Here is a 12,380-nt window from a genome sequence, read left to right on the forward strand (position 1 = left end):
CCTCAGAGCCTGCCTGTCTGGCCCTCAGAGCCTGCCTGTCTGGCCCTCAGAGCCTGCCTGTCTGGCCCTCAGAGCCTGCCTGTCTGGCCCTCAGAGCCTGCCTGTCTGGCCCTCAGAGCCTGCCTGTCTGGCCCTCAGAGCCTGCCTGTCTGGCCCTCAGAGCCTGCCTGTCTGGCCCTCAGAGCCTGCCTGTCTGGCCCTCAGAGCCTGCCTGTCTGGCCCTCAGAGCCTGCCTGTCTGGCCCTCAGAGCCTGCCTGTCTGGCCCTCAGAGCCTGCCTGTCTGGCCCTCAGAGCCTGCCTGTCTGGCCCTCAGAGCCTGCCTGTCTGGCCCTCAGAGCCTGCCTGTCTGGCCCTCAGAGCCTGCCTGTCTGGCCCTCAGAGCCTGCCTGTCTGGCCCTCAGAGCCTGCCTGTCTGGCCCTCAGAGCCTGCCTGCCTGTTGCTGTCAGAACAACGCCCCTGTTGTCGGGGGCGTTGCTGGTACTGTCACCACTATGGGTCGGGTCACCGTTGCTGGAGCTGGCATCAGAATGCGCTTCTTGAGTGCAGGTGCTGCTAACGAAGACACTTCGTTAAGTGTCATCTAATAACGAAGCCTTTCAGTTATAAAGTGTTCACTCATGTCCTTTACGATCCTTGATTATTTTAAAGTGTTGGCGCCATTAAACTTAAATTATACTTTATTACTCTGTGTTGTGTTCCAGTTGCTTTTCTGAGCTACACCTCAGTGTTTCCAATTTGTTATTTATGTAAATAAACTATTGTACTGTTGCTGGAAGTACTGACGCCATCATGCAGTAGTCATATGCGCTGTCACCCTTAAGTGTCACCTTTGTATTGTAACCATTTGTTATTTCAGAGTTTGCCTTTCCACTGGAGACTTTCAGCGCCGTGGAGAGGGGGGACCTGCTGCATGGGTAACAGTTTCTCCCCCGTATCAACCTACCCTGGCTTTGCGCCCTGGGGCCAGATTCACGAAAGCACTTACGCAAGCACTTACGAACCTATACATCTTTTCTCAATCTTTGGCGGCTTTGTTTACAATTATTAAACGGTTAATGAGCTCCGAAGCACCAGGAGGCTGTTTATAACAATAACAACAGTTGATTGGCAAGTTTTCATTCTTGTAAACTGTTTAATATATGTAAACAAAGCCGTCAAAGATTGAAGAAAGATGTATACGTTCGTAAGTGCTTGCGTAAGTGCTTTCGTGAATCTGGCCCCTGGTGAGGCCACTCCAGACCGACAACCAGAGCGCAACTCCATAGTCTCCTGAGACTGATGGATGCCTACTAGTACTACTTTCTAAATTCTGTTAGCCTACTTTTCTTGTAATATTAAGAGTTTACCCGGTGGGGCCTGACGGCTGAGTGGACAGCACTCGGTATTCGTAGTCCAAAGGATCCGGGTTCTATCCCCGGTGGAGGCGGAAACAAATGGGCAGAGTTTTTTTTCACCCTCATGCCGTTGTTCACCTAGCAGTAAATAGGTACCTGGGAGTTAGACAGCTGCTACGGGCTGCTTCCTGGGGGTGTGTAACAAAAGGGCGGCCTGGTCGAGGACCGGGCCCCGGTGACGCTAAGCCCCGAAGTCATCTCAAGATAACCTCAAGAAGAAGATAACCTCTTCACACTTATAAATAATTTTGTTCTCTAAATTATTTTAAGTTTTGCGGGAAATGCTTTGTGTAATAATGGCTAACTTCTGTCTCCTATGTATAACTCCTGTCCCCTATGTATAACTCCTGTCCCCTATGTATAACTCCTGTCTCCTATGTATAACTCCTGTCTCCTATGTCTAACTCCTGTCTCCTATGTATAACTCCTGTCTCCTATGTATAACTTCTGTCTCCTATGGCTAACTCCTGTCTCCTATGTCTAACTCCTGTCTCCTATGTGTAACTCCTGTCTCCTATGTCTAACTCCTGTCCTTTATGATCCTTGTCTAACTCCTGTCTCCTATGTCTAACTCCTGTCTCCTATGTCTAACTCCTGTCCTTTATGATCCTTGTCTAACTCCTGTCTCCTATGTATAACTCCTGTCTCCTATGTATAACTCCTGTCTCCTATGTGTAACTCCTGTCTCCTATGTATAACTCCTGTCTCCTATGTTTAACTCCTGTCTCCTATGTATAACTCCTGTCTCCTATGTATAACTCCTGTCTCCTATGTATAACTCCTGTCTCCTATGTATAACTCCTGTCTCCTATGTATAAATCCTGTCTCCTATGTATAACTCCTGTCTCCTATGTATAACTCCTGTCTCTACAATTATACATTATTCTTATGTTCTTTGTACACACATTCTTTTGAATGCAAATTTGAATATAAAGTTAGAGTAGTTAGGTGAATTTAGCAAGTGATACACTGCAATGCTGTGTATTAATACACTTTTGGTAGAAATATAATGTATTAATTTAGACATGTACAGACCTCTACAAGTCAACAATGGGTATAGTTTATATACATGAAATCAGGATTCGAGGAGAGGCAGCTTTCAACGTTGAGTGTTGAAAACACTATGATCGATCTCACTATTACTGCCGCCATACGCAGCTTGAATGCAACTAACCTTACGATGGTTGCCTTACAATGATTTCTGGGCTCAACGTCCCCGCGGCCCGGTCCTCGACCAGGCCTTAACTCAAGCTTCCTGTACACGTGCTTCTGTTTTTTGGGTTTTTTAATCAAGATTAATCTCGCCCGTCATAGTAAGCCAGCACGTCAAACGCCTTTTCATCAGCCCAAACGAGCACCAAGATAGTTCTGCCGTCTGAGGCCCCAGTTCAATTCAGCCATTTCCGTATAGAGCCGTGGCCAGGCAGCCACGCTGCTCTCCCCACAAGCTGTCACGGTATCGTCCTTAAGCCGTGTTCTGTGTCGCGGCGTCTCTGTGTCTCTCCCACTGCATCAGGCCACCACCCTCACCGTAAACCAGAAATGGGGGTGATTGCCCCCCTCCCCCCAAGCTAAGGTGTGAAGCTGGCTGATCACCTGTTGTGGATGTGGCATAATTTAGGTGAACCTCAACCCCGCCCCCCGCCCCCCCGTCTACTAAAATCTTTCTTCTCCAAATTACACGACGAGCCACTATGGAACCCTCGTTATACAACCCGTCCTCGACTCAAGTCCATTACACCCAGCGGTCGCCACCACAGACGCATTCATAAATTTTAACTTGCTGTTCATTCAAAACGGGAATTTTCTCAAGTATAAATTAATATTATAATATATTAACATATTGTGTATATATAGGCATAGGATAGGTTAGGTTAGGTGTTTGGGTTCTGTTGGCGATTATTTGTATTTGTAGTACGTGGGTGAAGCATTTATAGCGTTGTGATTCGAACAAAATTCGTCAGTGAAGCACTTGTTCCGGATATGTTCGAACGTCAGCAGTTGTGATTCGTGTGTAAACCGCTTTTCATTCATAAACAGGGGCTTTGGTGGGTGGATGGAATCACTTTTGGATCTTTGTTTGGAGGACGGGCTGCGTTATAGGGCGAATGTTCGAGTCGACCACAGTTGGGGGGCTGCAACCTCGACGACCACAGGTTCACTTCGTACACGAGTCGGGTTGGGTCTACGAAGTTGCTTAGACTAAGAGTGGAAAAACTAAAAAAAAAATTATTGTTTACTTAGTTAAAATTATTATCTCCTGTTCTGTTGCAATATCTGCTATTCCATTCAACATGTAATTATTGTCATTCTTTTTATTGGTTCCACTTCAGTTCAACTTTTGCTTTTAATCTCAATTAGTTTTCTCTTAGTTTTCAAGTTTTTTTAACATTAAGCCTGAAACGCTGCGCATAATATAGCCTCTTTAGGCATAGTATATAATTGTTCTCTCTCGAAGTACAACAACCTGCTTGTAACGCATCCTGTATGTATGTACTTTTTCCTAAATATTATCACTATCATCACTATCCTAACAATGCCACGAACATCACACCAACAACCCTCTTTAAAACCAACACAGACATAAGACTTTCTCACCACTGAAGACTTCACCCCGACGTCTTCAACCCTTCCATTCTTGCTAACATCCAACAAGCCAGTAATAATAATAAATAACATAAATGTTTATTCAGGTAAAAGTACATACATTCAAAATGAGTTAAAAACAGAATTCTGGATTTCTAGATAGAGCTAGAAAGACTAAAGCCACTAATATGCACAGCGTTTCGAACTTGAGGAACCGTCTCGTTCAAGAGAGCAAGAGGTTCAGTCTCATATACTGAACTCACTATTGAACAAGAAGCAAAAAGGCACAGTTCTTGTTCACACTGCAGATAACATGTTATCGACTCTCTACAGGACACACCATCACTGGCACACAACAATGACAACAAAATCATTACTGACATGGAGGTCTACCGTCAACATGGCACTAAAAAGTACTTGAAATTATATGTTCCTTCCCTTCAGAAGCCAACAAACTCTGCAACAAGGAATGAAAGTCCTTAACACAAGCATTCCAAATTACTTGCAGGCGATGAGTCATAATAACGTGGCTAAAGTATGTTGACCAGACCACACACTAGAAGGTGAAGGGACGACGACGTTTCGGTTCGTCCTGGACCATTCTCAAGTCGATGCTATTTCCAAATTACTTCCTCAGATCAATAGAAATTCTCAATCTGGTTTAATGTTTCAGGCAGCACATCAGTTGGCAGCACACAACACATACCCACTTAGAAAAAATATTACTTAAAAAATATTCGCAATAAACAACCTCAAACTCAATCTCAGGATATCATCAAGGCTTCCCAACAACCCAAACCTTCACAGTACACACAAACCAACATGTTATACTCGTGTGCTCTCAGACACTAACATAACATGAAACATGATCACTACCTATAAAGTTCTCAGAGGAATTGACAGGGTAGATAAAGATAAACTTTTTTGTTATAGTTTTTTCTCTTGTTTAACCCACCACATTTTATATTGTTCATTTCCTCATTTGAGAGGAACATAGTGAACACCAACCTAGCAGTGCAAACATTTTCTTAGGAAAACTTTGAGCATCTATAACACCCACTGTCCAATGCTAATGAAACAAGTCACAACTAAAAGGTTAAACAATCCATGACTTACAAAGGGTATACTTAAATCTATCAATAAAAAACATGACCTTGAGAAGAAGTATAGATTAAGAATCGTCTGCAAAGAATTTTCAAAGATTTACTCATCAATGCTGTCTAAAATAATTAGGAGAGCCAAAATAAAATACTACGACAATAAATTTACCCAAATTAAGGGCAACATTAAGAAAACATGGAGCACTATTTTCCAAATATTAGGAACAAAAAATATGTTTAATAAAAAACCAATACTCCTATCCAATGACGATGGTGTGCTTTCAGCCTCTGATACTGCTATTGAATTCAATAGTTTCTTCTCATCCATTAGGACATAACTTGCTAATGATATTCAATCCTCCCTAACTAATGTTAAGGACTACTTTACAGGTAACTATCCAGAGTTTCTGTACCTAACTCCCGCTAATTCCACTGCTGTTAGTGAGATAATCTACCCTTAAAACTAAGTCAAGTGCCCTTGCTCAGATACCAACTCTAATTTACAAAAAAAAAACTCCAGATTTCTAGCTCCTGCCATTGCATTGCTCTTCAACAAATCATTTGAACTCTAAACATTTCCGGATATTCTAAAAAAAAAAGCGAGAGTAACCCCAGTTCATAAATGTGGTGATCTCACTGATGTCAACAATTTCAGACCTATATCAGTTCTGCCAACCTTGTCAAAAATATTTGAAAAGCTAATCTACAAGCAGCTTTACTCTTATCTACCCAAACACAATATACTTAGCTCTTGCCAGTATGGCTTCAGACCCAAAAAAAAGCACTAACGATGCACTGATTAGTATGATTAACCTGATACATGCAGCTCTTGATAAAAATGAGTTCCCTGTTAGGTTATTTGTTGATTTACGTAAGGCTTTTGACACTGTCAACCACAAAAACCTAATTCTTAAATTACATCATTATGGAGTCAGAGGACACTCCCTCCAATACCTTTAGTCTTACCTTACTGACAGGCTCCAGTATGTTTCTGTGAATAATTCCATTTCTCCCACCCTACCCATAAACATTGGTGTTCCCCAGGGCAGCATACTTGGCCCTCTTCTCTTTGTCATCTACATTAAGGACCTTCCAAATGCCTCTCAACATCTCAAACCGACTCTATTTGCGAATGACACAAGCTTTATTTTCTTCAGTACTGACCCGCTTGCTCTGTCACAATGAATACTGAACTAAATAAAGTCCATCTTTGGCTAACTGCTAACAAACTCACCCTTAACATTGACAAAACTTTCTATATTTTGTTTGTTAATAAATCCTCAGATCAAATTAATCTAAGAATAAGCAATATCCAAATTAGTATCAAAGTAGATGGTAAATTCCTTAGTGTCTTCATCGGTAGCAAGCTGAATTTCCAGGGACACATTCTAAATATAGCAAAAAAAAATGTCTAAAACTGTTGGCATTCTTTCTAAGATCAGATACTATATACCTCGTCCTGCCCTGGTGATGCTCTTTTACTCTCTCATCTATCCTTATCTCAATAATGGTATTTGTGCTTGGGGTTCTACTACCCAGAATCATCTACGTCCTCTAATTACCCAATACAAAGCTGCTATTAGAACAATATCTAACTCTGGCCCCAGACAGAACATCCATCAGCACTTATTTCAATGTTTGAATATGTTAGATATTAAGTCACTGCACATCCTCTCATGTGTACTCTATTTAAAACTCTGAACTGTAATATCAATCCTGACCTTAAACGCTTCCTAGGTTGTAACAGAACCCATGAGCACCACACCAGAAACAAATACCTATTTGATATTCCAAGAGTGCGCCTTAACCAAACTAGAAATGCTCTACAAATCAAGGGACCCAGAATGTGGAATGACCTTCCCAATCATGTCAAAGGCTGTACCTCTCTCAACCAGTTTAAGAGAAAAACTAAGTACTACCTAATAAACTCCATGTAACCAGCCTCACCCCCTAATTGTCAACCCAAGCCTTGCTATATTTTCAAACAATACTGTTTGTCAACCAACTAGTATAATTGCTGATTTCTGCCATGTTCCCCTCCCCCCCTTTTTTTCACTTTTTCAGCACAATTTTAATCTCAATTAGTATTAAGCTTTAGTCTGTGTATTTTTCCCCACACCTTGCCCGAAACGCTGTTCGTATTAGTGGTTTTAGGAATTTTATGTACCAGCTCTACCTATAAATCCAACAATATATTTGTAACTCATCTTCTATGTATGTACTTTTACCTGAATAAACATTTTTATTGATTTGATTTGATTTAAACTTGATTTGATTTGATTTAACATGTGGGGTACGCGAAAAAGGGAACACAGGTGGAAACAGAGTACCCAAATGAGATACAGAGACGTTAGAAAGAACTTTTTCAGTGTCAGAGTAGTTAACAGATGGAAGGCATTAAGCAGTGATGTGGAGAAGGCTGACTCCATACACAGTTTCAAATGTAGATATGATAGAGCCCAGTAGGCTCAGAAATATGTACACCAGTTGATTGACAGTTGAGAGGCGGGACCAAAGAGCCAGAGCTCGACCCCCGCAAGCACAACTAGGCGAGTACAACATAGACCACAATCAAAACAGTCATCGTGTTCACTGTCAGTCACGTCTCATATCAACCCGACAACAACCACCAGCTCACAACCATAATCAGAGCATCATTTTTGCACGTCATAGCCTGCAGCCAAGCAGGCACACATCTAACACAGGGTAAAAGTCAAGTCTTAGCTGAAATACTTCCGAAAAAAAATTCTCGCAATGCACTTCCTACCATCACTGAAATTCCCCCAGACTGCAGGCGATGAGTCACAATAACGTGGCTGAAGTATGTTGACCAGACCACACACTAGAAGTTGAAGGGACGACGACGTTTCGGTCCGTCCTGGACCATTCTCAAGTCGATTGTGATCAACTTCCCCCAGACTTTTGTGCTCCACCAAACAATCTCCATAGTCTCCCCTGCACCAACAGTTAGCACCACAACAACTTATGTATTTATTTATTTATTTATATACAAGAAGGTACATTGGGTTTGAGAGAATACACAGAATGGTAAGTTACAATCTTGTAAAGCCACTAGTACGCGCAGGGTTTCGGGCAGGTCCTTAATCTAATAGATAATTTTAAGTAGGTAAATTCTAGAGGAATAAATAAAATGATAACAGATACATTGCAAGAAAGGAAAAAAATGAGATGAGAGAGATTAGTAAGTATATTAAAGCACATTGGTATATTAAAGCTCTGATTGATTGCATTGACAGCTTGATTGGTAATTTAAATGAAGATTAATAGGCACCATACAGCAAGTTGATAGCACATATAAGAAGACAGCAATGATCACAATGGTAAGGCTGTTTGGATTGGGTACATGAAGATTGGGAGATTGGGTAGCACTAGATACAGTGCAATTTTAAAGCAACAAGGTAGAAAACTATGAAGATGAAATTAGGTACTTTTTAGTTTTGTTTTTGAATGACGCAAAAGTTGGACAGCTTTTCAGTTCATTAGGGAGTGAGTTCCATAGACTGGGTCCCTTTATTTGCATAGAGTGCTTGCACAGATTAAGTTTGACTCTGGGGATATCAAAGAGATATTTATTTCTGGTGTGGTGATAATGGGTCCTATTACATCTGTCCAGGGAGAGTTTCAGAGCAGGATTTGCATTTAAGAACAGGGTTTTGTAAATGTAGTTGACACAAGAGAATTTGTGGAGTGAGATTATGTTTAGCATGTTTAGGGAGTTAAACAAGGGGGCTGAGTGTTGTCTGAAAACAGAATTTGTTATTATTCTGATAGCAGATTTTTGCTGGGTGATGATGGACTTGAGGTGGTTTGCAGTGGTTGAACCCCATGCACAGATACCATAATTGAGATGGGGATAGATTAGTGCATAATATAGTGAGATGAGAGCATAATATCTGATTTTGGAGAGTGTACCAACTGTTTTAGAGACTTTCTTAGTTATGTGTTGCATGTGGGTGCTGAAGTTGAGTCTCTTGTCTAGGAATAGGCCAAAAAACTTTCCATCATTTTTACTACTAATGTTAACATTGTCTATCTGAAGCTGAATTGCATTTGTTGATTTGCTTCCAAATAAGATGTAGTAGGTCTTTTCTATGTTAAGTGTTAGTTTGTTGCTTGACATCCATAAGTAGACTTTTTTTAATTCATTATTAACAACATTATTTAGTGTATGTGGGTTGGGGTTAGAGTAGATGAGGGTAGTATCATCAGCAAACAATATAGGTTTCAGAATGTTAGTGACATTAGGCAGATCATTGATGTATATAAGAAATAGGAGAGGTCCAAAAATGCTGCCCTGTGGCACTCCAATGGTTATTGGTACAGTGGGAGAGGTTATATTATTGATGGCTACACATTGGTGTCTATCACTAAGATAGGATTGGATATAGTCCAGGGCATGGCCTCGGATTCCATAATGATGGAGTTTACGTAGGAGGTAGTTGTGATTAGCAGTATCAAAGGCCTTTCTCAGGTCAATAAAGAGTCCAATCGGAAACTCATTTTTGTCAAGGGCTGAGTAAATTATATCAAGGAGACTAATAATTGCATCATTGGTACTCTTTTGGGAGCGGAAGCCAAACTGACAGGGGCTGAGTATGTCGACTTTTATGAGGTAGGAGTAGAGCTGTTTGTAGATAATTTTTTCAAATATTTTTGATAGTATGGATAGGTTTGATATTGGTCTATAATTGATTATGTCTGCAGGATTGCCTCCTTTATGAACTGGCGTTACTCTTGCTTTTTTAAGAATATCAGGGAAGGTATGGCACTCAAGGGATTTGTTGAACAGCAGAGCTATGGGTGGGGCAAGGGCATGGGAGGCGCTCTTGTATACAATGGATGGGATTTCACTGATGTTCCCAACTTTGGTTTTTAGTGAGTATATGATGGACACAACATCTGTCGGGCTGACTGGTGAGAGGAGAAGAGAGTTTGATAGCTGCCTGAGAGATATGTGTTGATATGTGTCAGAGTCTGTGGGATTTTACTGGCAAGGTTAGCACCAACCGATGAAAAGAATCTATTAAATTCATTTGCCATTTCTAAATCAGTTAACGGTGTAAAGCCATCCTTAGAGAGTGTTATCTGGTTGTGGGAGTGTTGTTTAGTTCCTAGGATATTAGAGATGGTATTCCATGTGCTTTTCATGTTGTCTTTTGCTTCTTTGAATCTAGTCTCATAATATGAAAGTTTAGCTTTTCTTAAGATTCTGGTAACCACTGATGAGTACCTTTTAACTACTTCCTTTGTAACTAGCCCAATCCTAAATTTCTTTTCATATTCATATTTTTTGTTGATTGATTTGAGTATGCCACTTGTGAGCCACGGGTTGTTTATTCATTTGTCAGTTACTTGTTTGGTAAGGAGGAGACAGTGAGTGTTGTAGAGGCTTAGAGTTTTGGAGAGAAAGAGGTTAGTTAATGAGTTTATATCCTGTGTATTATTGAATTCAGATTCCCAGCTAATACTGTGAAGTGCATTTGACAGCATATTTGAGCAACATACAAGGACTGAAAAAAAGAACAAACAAAGTACAGTTCATAAATGGCCTCCTCACGGAGTCAAATGCAGTATTTGGAGCTTTCACAGAAACAAGTAGTGGGGAATTGTTGGACAGTGAGATTTGGATTCCCGGATATAACCTATACAGGTGTGATAGGAAAATTAGGTCACATGGAGGAGTGGGTCTGTATATTAGGGAAGACCTTGTATGCTCGGAGCTCCTAAACGTTACAAATGAGGTGGTAGAGGTACTGGGATTAAAAATAGAGAAAATAAATTTAGTGATTATTTTAATATACAAACCGCCAGATGCAACGGCTGAGGAATTCACAGAACAGGTAAACAAAATAGAGAACAGCCTTGATAATTTGGCGAACCCGATACCTGATATTATCTTCCTAGGTGACTTCAACTTGCCTAGTCTCAGGTGGAGAATAGCAAACAATAATATTATGCCAGGAAATCTATCAGGACCTAACCAACCACAGATTAGAGAACTACTTAGATTCTGTGAAAAATTTTCACTCAACCAGCAGATATCGGAGTTAGTTTAGTTCATTTATTATGCACCCCATACCCATCCCGTGGGCGGTAGTGGAAAGGGTTACAGAGGCACATAATGGGCTCAGGGACTGAACCCCACAATTCATTTAGCTAAGCAAGTTACAATCTTGATGAGCTAGTTACAAAATTCAATATAAGTCGTCACATCAACAATGGGTTCGAGATCGACCTCAAGTACAGGTTCTATTTTAAGCAACTGACATATGTGGAGAGCTGCTGGTGTCACAATTGATATGTTTGTCCTGCACACCGCCCCCCATCCAGTGGGCAGCGGTGGATAGGTTACAATCACTTAGTTACTACCTACAGTTAGCAAACTGGGGATATTTGGCTAAAATTTCTGGTAGCAGATCATTTTGAATGAAATATTTACACATCGCTGGAACATTGGTTATAGAATTGTCTCTAAATTCCCGTATCTTTTCGCATTCCATCACATAGTGACGGAGGGTGTGCGAATAATTTTGTTGACACAGTTTACATTTGGTCAGGTCTACATCAGCAGATAATGAGAATTCCCAGAGATACTTGTAACCGAGTCTAAGCCGAGCAGTAGTAACATCTAGAAGTCTGCTGATTTTATTGGATGATCCATAGATGTGTGGCTCCTCTTGCATGATAGTATGATGATAGATGGAATTACTGGTGTCAATTTCACTTTGCCTCAGATCTACAAGATCTTGTTGAAGTTCTCGGTGTACTGCTGCTCTCAGATTGCTCATTGACAATCCAAGGTTACACTCAACGGCTCCTTTAAAGGCAGATTCTTTGGCTAACTTATCAGCTCTATCATGCATTCGGAGGCCAACATGAGATGGAGACCACATGAAATGGACACTCTTACCATCCTTAATAATTTTGTTGTATTTGTGTGTCTAGCTTCGGACACGAGCATGTTACAGTTATGTCTTAAAGAGTTGAGAGCATTTAAGGATGATAAGGGGTCACTTACAATTAATGTATCAAGTTTGGAGACTTGTACACATTTCAGTGCAAGGATCAAGGCAAATAGTTCAGTCTGAAGGGTAGAGGCCCAGTGTTTATACGGACTCCCCACTCAAAGTACAAGCCATCGCCCATTGTCAGAACAACTGCACTTCCAGCTGCACCCGTGGGACGGTGTAGGGAACCATCAGTGTATATGATTTGAGAGAGAGAATGCTCTGTGGACAGAGCATCAATATGGCTTAAGGCGTTGAGCTTTGCCTCAA

This window comes from Procambarus clarkii, chromosome 2 (assembly GCF_040958095.1).
Source record: "Procambarus clarkii isolate CNS0578487 chromosome 2, FALCON_Pclarkii_2.0, whole genome shotgun sequence".
In the NCBI taxonomy this organism is placed as follows: Eukaryota; Metazoa; Arthropoda; class Malacostraca; order Decapoda; family Cambaridae; genus Procambarus; species Procambarus clarkii.